Genomic DNA, 9,908 nt, shown 5'->3' with positions numbered 1-9,908 from the left:
TGTCTGATTTTGGAATCAAGGTAATGCTGGCTTCATAGAAAGAGTTTGGAAGTTTTCCTTCCATTTCTATTTTTTGGAACAGCTTCAAGAGAATAGGTGTTAACTCTTCCTTAAATGTTTGGTAGAATTCCCCTGGAAAGCCATCTGGCCCTGGACTCTTGTTTTTTGGGAGATTTTTGATTACTAATTCAATTTCTTTACTAGTTATGGGCCTGTTCAATTTTTCTATTCTGTTCAAATTTTCTATTTCTTCCTGTTCAGTTTTGGTAGTTTATATGTTTCTAGGAATTTGTCCATTTCTTCCAGATTGCCCATTTTATTGGTGTATAATTGCTCATAATATTCTCTTATTGTTTGTATTTCTGTAGTGTTGGTTGTGATCTCCCCTCTTTCACTCTGAATTTTATATATTTGGGTCCTTTCCTTTTTCTTTTTGAACAAACTGGCTAGGGGTTTATCAATTTTGTTAATTCTTTCAGATAACCAGCTTCTGGTTTCATTGATCTGTTCTACTGTTTTTTGGTTTCGATAGCATTGATTTCTGCTCTAATCTTTAATTATTTCCTGTCTTCTGCTGGTTTTGGGTTTTGTTTGCTGTTCTTTTTATAGATATTTAAGTGTAAAGTAAGGTTGAGGTATCTGAGACCTATCTTCCTTCTTTAGGAAGGCCTGGATTGCTATATACTTTCCTCTCATGACTGCCTTTGCTGCATCCCAGAGGCTTTGGGCTGTGGTGTTATCATTTTCATTGGTTTCCATGTACTTTTTAATTTCCTCTTTAATTTCTTGGTTAGCCCATTCATTCTTTAGTAGGATGGTCTTCAGTCTCCAAGTATTTGTTACCTTTCTATACAACAGCCAGTGTTCATCCCAACAAGTGCCCTCCTCAATGCCCACCACCCACTTTCCCCTCTCCCCCACCCCCCAAAATGGTTTAGTGTTGATCTGGCTACATTTCAGGGATGAGAGATGCAAAAAAATCTTCCATGTTGTTCCACCATCTTGGCCCCTGCCAAATGGGTATTTTAATGAATTGGCTGAATGGATCATGATTTAGGTAGTCAAAAACCAGTTTGGCTGCTCTTAATCCATCACTCACGTGGAAGAATAAAAGTGTTGGAGCAGTAAAAAGGATTTTTGGAGAATTCAGCTCCTGGGGACCCAAAGATATCTAATGAGTGAATGCTTAGGTGTGGTAGTGGGTGTCCAGAAAGGAGAGAGCAGCAACAAGCCCAGCATGCCTTATCCAAGATGCAAGACTGTAACCTTTTAATTAAGATTGAAATTTTAACTTATTGCACCATCCTGTACATATTCATTACTGAATAAAGAATAATTTTTAATGACTTGACATTGCTGGAAGACTTTTTAAATTTGAGACTGATTAAAAGAGTTTTTATCCAAATGCAAGGGGAAGAGCTGGCCCCAAGAGTGAATTTGAATGGTCATGTAGGAAAACAAAGTTGTTTTCTGATTTTACTCCAGGGGTCCCACTGCTAACGTAATGGTTTTGAGAAGTGGATTTAGTGTCAACCTTGGTTTGTAGAACAGCAACTAGAGGTAGAAGAACTTGCAGAGAAAGGTACAAAAGCTGTCAGAGGGAAGTAGAGGTCATGAAAGGGTGACCAACTCCTTGAAGAAAGGGAAAGAAATGCTGTTGCATGGCCATCAACTCAATTCCATCCAATGGCCTTGATTGATGTAGAGGATATGGATGGTTACATATATGCGTATCTTTTACTTCTCTCTCTTCACCCCACACTGAGGGATAGATCTCGCTCATCTCCTCCTACAGTCGCCACCTTGAGTAACTGCCCAGCTTTTGCTTCTTGGGCCCTATGGCACAAAGCAGGAGCAAGCACTCTAATTTACCAGACCAATTTATCAGGAAAGTTCTGATTCTCCCAAATTTTGATTAGATTGCTTAAAGAAAAAAAAAAAAAGGTTTCTATTGAGATGTAATTGTCAGTTGCCATGGTATTCTGTGCAAACACAAGTTCTTTTATTCCGTGGAATGCTTTCAGAGAAGTCATCACACAGTGTCTGTCACAGAATGAATTGCTATTAAAACCAGTTTGTTTATAGGTTACACCTCTAGCTGGCAAGCCCTTGAGATTTTATCATTTATATTAGCTGCACCTGAGATCCATTTGAGACCAGCACTCACAAATTATCACACGTGAAATTGTCAACTCTCAGTTAAGTGTTTATTGGGATGGGCTTGGGGAGGAAAAGATGCATTTTTGGGAACTGGCAAAGATAGGAACTAGGTAAACTTGTTTTCTTTCCATGCCAAGGGATTTGAGTTATAATTACAGGAACAAGGTTTGATTATAGCATCTGAATAAGTGGCCAAAGGTAGTAACTAAGTTGATACGTTTTTTTTCATCTCTTTGACTTCCTTTTTTTTTTTTGGTTCCTTATTATTGGTTCCCACTGGCTCCTATTATTTCCTATTTTAGAGCCTTGGCAGAGTTTGTAATTTCTGGGTAGTGGCCCCTATTCCAGATTTTCTGTCCTTCTATGGTAATTTACCATTGCCAAAAGAACAGCTAGGGAAGATATAAATCCAGCTCAGGCTACTGAAGAGTGTTAATGGCCAAATGCATGACATTTGGGGCTTGAGAGAACTGTTTTTTAATTGTGATGGGAAAAATAAACTGTGGAAGATAGTAGTGTGGCATAGGTCTGTCTCAGCTTGAGCCAGCGCCTACGGCATTAATTCTCACTAGGGATTTGGCTTGGGGGAGAGTGGTATCTGTGGTGAGGGAAAGATAGGAATGCCAAAGACAGCCTGATATTTGTTAAGCAGTAACATTTCAGAGCACAGATTCTATAGACAGAAGGCATGGGGTCAGGTCCCAGTTTTAGCATTTAGTGCTTAATCTTCTATACTCCATTTGCAAAATGTGGGTGTTAGTAGTAAGTCTCTTTCAGGGGTGTTCAGAGTTAAGCTGCATAAAAGACTTCAAGTGGTGCATGACACATTATGTCCTTTGTAAGTGCCAGCTAATAATATTATTATGTTTCTTTAGTCCCCCGCAGTGGACTCCTTTCTGAGCCAGGTAGGGAGAGGGACTGCAGGAGGGATTCTGGGAGACCCAGGGACTCTGGCAGCACTGTGTTTATTTCCAATCAAAAAAATGTACCCCAGAGAGGGAAAAAGAACTCTTTGCCTGACACTTTGAGGAACATACCAAACATGATTCTTTTTTTTTTTTTAATGGTATGCCTCACGAATTTGCATGTGATCCTTGCACAGGGGCCCTGCTAATCTTCTCTGTATCATTCCAGTTTTAGTATATGTGCTGCTGAAGTGAGCACCCAAACATGATTTTTGATTCAGTGACAACCCTGGGCTTTAGAACCTTCAGGGTTTCCTTTGGGAACATCAGGAGACAGTACAGCTTTCATGGAGGGACCAGCACCAATGTCCTTTTTGGTAAGGCAACCAGTGCTGGTGAGGGCAGTTGAAAGGAAGAACTGGAGAGGCCTGTTTGTGCACACAGAAGTCAAGCCCTAATGCTCTCAGAGATCCAATAAGGGGCACTTTCAGGTGGCGAAAGTCCTGTACGCAAAAGCTGGCAAAGTCTTGGGAAACTCCAGTTACACAAATAAAAGAGATCTCACCAAATACACTGATTCTCAGGAAGAGTGTCTTGAAGACTTTTACATCTTTTCTTGCTATCTTACCTTTTTTTTTAATTACAAGGAAAAATTGATTAGAAAATTGTCTTCTTTTTAATGGTTCAGGTGAAGTGTCATATGAAAATAGCATTTTTTTTTCTATCAAATGTGATCTCTTGATATTTTATCTTTACCTGCTACCTAAACCACATGGTTGTTTCCACAATATCTGGGATTTAAACGTATTATTAGTTCTGCCTATGGGAACTGGAAAACAGGCTGAGAAGGTATTTACTTACTGCCTCTACTCAGGGTTTCGAGCTCATTCTTGTGGATGCTGCCTCAAATTTACCATCCTTGCCCTCCATCTTTAAAATTTTTTTTTAATGTTTATTTATTTTTGAAGGAGAGAGAGACAGAGCATGAGCAGAGGAGGGGCAGAGAGAGAAGGAGACACAGAATCCCAAGCAGGTTCCGGGTTCTGAGCTGTCAGCACAGAGCCGGACGTGGGGCTCAAACTCACGAACTGTGCCTGAGCCGAAGTTAGTTGCTTAACTGACAGAGCCACCCAGGCGCCCCTTGCCCTCCATCTTTAATATTACTCAATTAATAGTGTTATTGGAAATGCTGACGCAAATATTGTTAGCAAAGCCAAGATAATCATTGGAGCAATGATTGATACCTCTGTGCTTGCTGATGATATAATTTACTTAGCAGGTTTCATCTCAGTGCCAGGTAAACATAAAGCTGGTGTGAACATGAGCCTGGGTATGCATCTGTCATGTGTTCCTTGTTGAATGAATGAACTGGCTGTTGGTGCTTGAGGATTGATCTTGTCTTTGCTGTCCTAGTCAGGCAAGATCTGTGATCAGTGTCTTAAGAGTTTAGCATGTAATTGCTCTCTAAACAATTGCTTCATACATTCTAGTATTCTCTTTCCAGATAGATGATCATTTCTTGGAAGCAAGAGTCTTTTTACACTTCATAGTTATTTCTTCAGTATTTAGCAGAGTCCAGAACATATAAAGGCTTAATAAACATTTAATTGCTTCTGGAAAAAAAAAAGGTGCAGCAAAGGAAAAAAAAAGAGTGCAACCAAGCAAACATTTTCTCCTTTCAGTTCAGGTAGCATTTATATTCCTCTTGCTCATATGCTATTTCTGCTGTAAGAAGGGCTTAGCCTCCTCTATTTCCCTTACTTCTCCACACCTGCCGTCAGAATGTGGCTGATGTGGACTTTTTCCACACTAGAGAAGATACTGCTGCCATGTCGATAATATTGAAAGAAGGAGTGAGGATTTATAGGAAAGTTGGTTGTAAGAAACACCCTTTGCATTGTGAAACTCAGATCTATTGTGAGTCAGCAGTGATGGTGAAAATACACAGAATGCAATGGCAGTCTAATGGGGCTGAATAACATCAGACTGATGCATAAAATGAACATGTGGTGGAACAGAATGCAGAAATGAGAAACAAGTTTCTACAGATGGATCCTTATTAATTTATACAATAAGTGTACCTCTTTGTGTCCCCATTTCGTTGGAGCAAAGTTTTGCTAACCATGCAAATATTAGACATTTAACTTGCATAATTTCCCTTGTGTATTTTTACATACACTACGTTTTGAAAATGCAATTGAGAATTGGATTTTTCTCACAATTGCTCTCTTTTACTGTTTTGACACAGAAATTATTGTTAATAGGCTTCTCCATGAGGATTATGCCTTTCTTTCCAAATGTTGAACACAATGTTAAATGAAATGAGCAGGCCATGCAATTCCTTAAACACAAAAGCTATTCAGCCCTCCTACTCTTCTACTTCTGTGCAAGTGCTCCCTCTCAATCCTTTTCTTTTTCCTTCTGACTTTTACCAGTTCTGGGCAGGAGATCTAGGCCTGTTGATACCTCTCAACTCCCATCTGGGGGTGTGTTTTAGTTTCTGTCTGCCATAATAAAATACCACAAACTGAGTGACTTAAACGAAATTTATTTTCTCACTGTTTTGGAGGCTGCAAGTCCAAGATCAGGTGCCCACAGTGTTAGTTTCTCCTGAGGCCTCTCTTGTTGGCTTGCATTTGGCTGCCTTCTCACTATTTCCTCATATGGTTGTCTTGCCTGTGTTTTCTGTGTCATGATCTTCTCTTCTTCTTTTTTATAATGGTTACTTATTTTTTGGGTGCCTGGGTGGTTCAGTCGGTTAAGCGTCTGACTTCAGCTCAGGTCATGATCTCACAGTTTGTGAGTTCGAGCCCCACATTGGGCTCTGTGCTAACAGGTCAGAGCCTGGAGCCTGCTTCAGATTCTGTGTCTCCCTCTCTCTCTCTACCCCTCTCCCATTCATGCTCTGTCTCTCTCTGTCTCAGAAATAAACATTAAAAAATTTTTAATGTTTACTTATTTTTGAGAGAGAGAAAGAGGGGTGGGGGGGAGGGGAGGATCCAAAGGGGGCTCTACACTGACAGCAGAGAGCCTGATTAAGGGGCTCAAACTCATGAACCATGAGATCATGACCTGAGCCAAAGTCAGACACAACCAACTGAGCCACCCAGGCCTCCCATGATCTTCTTTTCTTATAAGGACGCTAGTTATATTGGATTATGGCCCACCATTATGACCTCGCTGTAACTTAATTATCTTTTTAGAGGCACTGTCTCCAAATACAGTCACAATCTAAGGTACAGGAGTTAGGGCTTCAACATTTGAATTTTTCAGGGACACATTCAGCTCATAACATGGTATTACTTGAAAATGTTGTGCCTGTCTAGTCTTGTTCTATTTAGAATAAAGATACATAAGGTCCGTGCATTATTTTTGAAATATTAGAATTAGATGCCATCTTTCAAATACATAGAAATTATTTTGTTCTCTTAAATGATTAAACTAGTAATTTTCTTTTTCTTTTTTTTTTTAATTTTTTTTCAACGTTTTTTATTTATTTTTGGGACAGAGAGAGACAGAGCATGAACGGGGGAGGGGCAGAGAGAGAGGGAGACACAGAATCGGAAACAGGCTCCAGGCTCTGAGCCATCAGCCCAGAGCCCGACGCGGGGCTTGAACCCACGGACCGCGAGATCGTGACCTGGCTGAAGTCGGACGCTTAACCGACTGCACCACCCAGGCGCCCCTAAACTAGTAATTTTCAATGAAGGCAGGACAGCTCCTGGTAGCATTTTAGAAATTTTTTGGAAGTTTTTGGTTGTCACAATGATTGAGGGTGCTACTATGTAAGGCATAGCATCTGATTATTTTTGTAGCAGCTGTGTATCAAATTACATTTTAAAAATTACAACTTGCGGCACACCTGGGTGGCTCAGTCGGTTAAGTGTCTGACTTGTCTCAGGTCATGATCTTGCAGTTGATGAGTTCAAGCCACATGTTGAGCTTTGTGCTGTCGGCTTGGAGCCTGGAGCCTACTTCAGATTCTGTCTCTCCCTCTCTCTCTGCCCCTCCCTTGCTCTCACTCTGTCTTTCTCTCTCTCTCAAAAAGAAATAAACATTAAAAAAAAGACTTTAAAAAATTACAGTTTGCTTTCTTTTTGTTTATATTTTGTCATTGTAAAATAAATTACAATTATATTTTATAATTTATATTATAATTAGGGCATTATATTAATTTGTAGGTAAGTTACCTATGAAATTTTATATCAATATCATAATGGTGGTATTATAAAATATTTGTTTTAAAAAAGAGGTGTTGGATGGGGTGCCTGGGTGGCTTAGTGGGTTGACCATCAGACTTCGGCTCAGGTCATGATCTCATAGTTTGTGAGATCAAGCCCCATGTTGGGCTTTGCACTTATAGAGTGGAGCCTGCTTGGGATTCTCTTTCTCTCTCTCTCTCTTGCTTGCTCTCTCTCTCTCTCTCTCTCTCTGTCACTCTCCTGCTCTCTCCCTGTCTCTCAAAAATAAATAAACATTAAAAAAATTTAAAAAAAGAGGTGTTGGGTTTGATAGGGTTGAGACTCTCTAACTAGATGTTAACTTTCTTAAGGGCAGGGATATCTCTTACTCATTTTTGTTTCCAAAATTCTAAACCATCTATGGTACACAGAAAGTGTTCAATATATAGTTGTTAACTAAGTGAATGCTTTATTCAGATATTCTTTTATTGTTACCATTGTGGAAATGTTGAAAAAGGAGACATTTTAATATCTATCACAATTAATGTTTTCACTGATTTTTGAATACCTCTGGGTAATTTACTATTCATTAATAAATGAGAATAAAAGGCACATGGGATTGGTCATAGTGGTAGAAGGGGAGGCAGAAACTTACATGTCTTAGTGGCCAGAGGACAAGAAGATTTCCAGAAGGAGGGCAGTATTATATAACTCAATTCGTTGTTTTTGTGGAGATTAATTTATAGACTGAGAATTGCCTTGGTTTGCAATCAAGTGAAGTTGATTTTGAATGTTTCCCTAAGTGGAACTTCTTGTAATCCCCATCCTTTGAATTCTCCAAAGAAAGGAAAGAGGAAAGATGATTAGGAGTCAGGCTTAAGAACCTCCTATTCCTTACTCCTTAGTAAGAAAACAAGCAAACAAATAAAAAAAACACCAGTTTCGTAATTCCAGTGTCACAGTTGTGTTCCCTGGTTAGTCAACTTTGAGTTCAGCAGGTAGAAAGTTGATCAGGGAGTACTCTCAAGATTTACACCTGTAGATGAGAAGGAAGGGTAGCAGGATTGTGCAAAGGAAGAAGCTGAACTGTAATGGAATCTTGACAAAAGTCTCAGTTGACCCCGGAGGGAGCACTGAAACCAAAGCTGTTTTGTTTTTTATTTTATTTTTTTAATTTTTAAATTTTTAAATTTTTAATTTTTATTTATTTTTGTTTTGAAATTTATTGTCAAATTGGTTTCCATACAACACCCAGTGCTCATCCCAAAAGATGCCCTCCTCAATACCCATCACCCACCCTCCCTCCCACTCCCCATCAGCCCTCAGTTTTTTCTCAGTTTTTAAGAGTCTCTTATGCTTTGGCTCTCTCCCACTCTAACCTCTTTTTTTTGTTTTTTTTTTTTCTGTTTATTTTGTTTTTTATTTTTATTTATTTATTTATTTATTTGAAATTTATTGAACCAAAGCTGTTTTGAATTTTTCTAGATTTCAGGGGTAGAGGTTGGACTTTTATTATTTTTTTTTATTTTTAGTTTTTTAATATTTATTTATTTTTGAGAGAGAGACAGAGACAGAGTGCGAGCAGGGAGGGGTAGAGAGAGAGGGAGACATAGAATCCAAAGCAGGATCCAGGCTCCGAGGTGTCAGGACAGAGCCTGATGTGGGGCTTGAACCCACAAGCTGTGAGATCGTGACCTAAGCTGAAGTCAGGTGCTTAACTGACTGAGCCACCCAGGTGCCCCGAGGTTGGACTTTTAGATGCCATACTGACTGGTCACTGGGAGCAGGCTGCCCCAGGAAGAGAGTATGACCTTGAGTGAGCTGACTTTTCTCAGTTGAGAGTGATCTGCAGAGAGGGACTCAAATGAGATCAGTGAGCCACCAGCTCTCCCAGCAGTTGGGGGCCTGGGGACTGCAGTCCTGAAGGGGCATCAGGCAGGCTCATCACAGTGTCCACTTCACCTCAGATCTGCTTTCCCAGAATTCTGCTTAAAACTGGCAAGTGCACAAGAGATTCAAGCTTGCAATGTTCAATGTTATAAGTAAAATGGGGTCGTGATATGGTTAGTCTCTCTCTGACTTGTGAAATCTTCCTATCTTCTCTTTGAGGATTTACGGTCTTGGTCTGTCTGTCTGTCTGTCTTTCTTTCTTTCTTTCTTTCTTTCTTTCCTTCCTTCCTTCCTTCCTTCCTTCCTTCCTTCCTTTGTCCATCTCTTTCTCTTTCTTTCTCTTTCTTTCTTTCTTTCTTTCTTTCTTTCTTTCTTTCTTTCTTTCTTTCTTTCTCTCTTCAAGACCAATATGAAGAATGAGACATATACTAACATCTAAAAATGGTCAGTTTAATGCCCCATCTAAAGCAGATGGAAGAACATTTCTTTCCTCTCCTAACAAAGGTAATTTTTCTTCTTTATAGAATTGAGGTGATAACGATGTATGATTCAGTGTGGGAATTGTCAGGACAATGAAACAATTTTGCTTAAACACTTTCCTCCAATCTGAGTTTGAAATGAATTACCAAGTTAAGCCACCAAACTGCATACTCAGCTCCTTGTTCTCTTCATATTTTGTTTTCTGTTTCAACCGGAAGTTTTATTTTCTCCCCTCTTCTTGTCAGATACTGTTAGGGAAATCCTCATGTAATGTCCTTAGATGATCTCCCAC

At 39.5% G+C, this 9,908-nt stretch overlaps 1 non-coding gene across 1 annotated transcript; it reads right to left on the bottom strand.

Moving 5' to 3' along the window:
- Positions 1 to 3,217: 3,217 nt before the first annotated feature.
- Positions 3,218 to 3,324, bottom strand: LOC115513143. The gene has a single exon (XR_003968569.1). It is a non-coding gene; the product is annotated as a U6 spliceosomal RNA (small nuclear RNA).
- Between the last annotated feature and the right edge of the window lie 6,584 nt (positions 3,325 to 9,908).

This window comes from Lynx canadensis, chromosome B1 (genome assembly GCF_007474595.2).
Source record: "Lynx canadensis isolate LIC74 chromosome B1, mLynCan4.pri.v2, whole genome shotgun sequence".
Taxonomy (NCBI): Eukaryota; Metazoa; Chordata; class Mammalia; order Carnivora; family Felidae; genus Lynx; species Lynx canadensis.
This window is presented reverse-complemented; position numbering and strand designations above follow the sequence as displayed.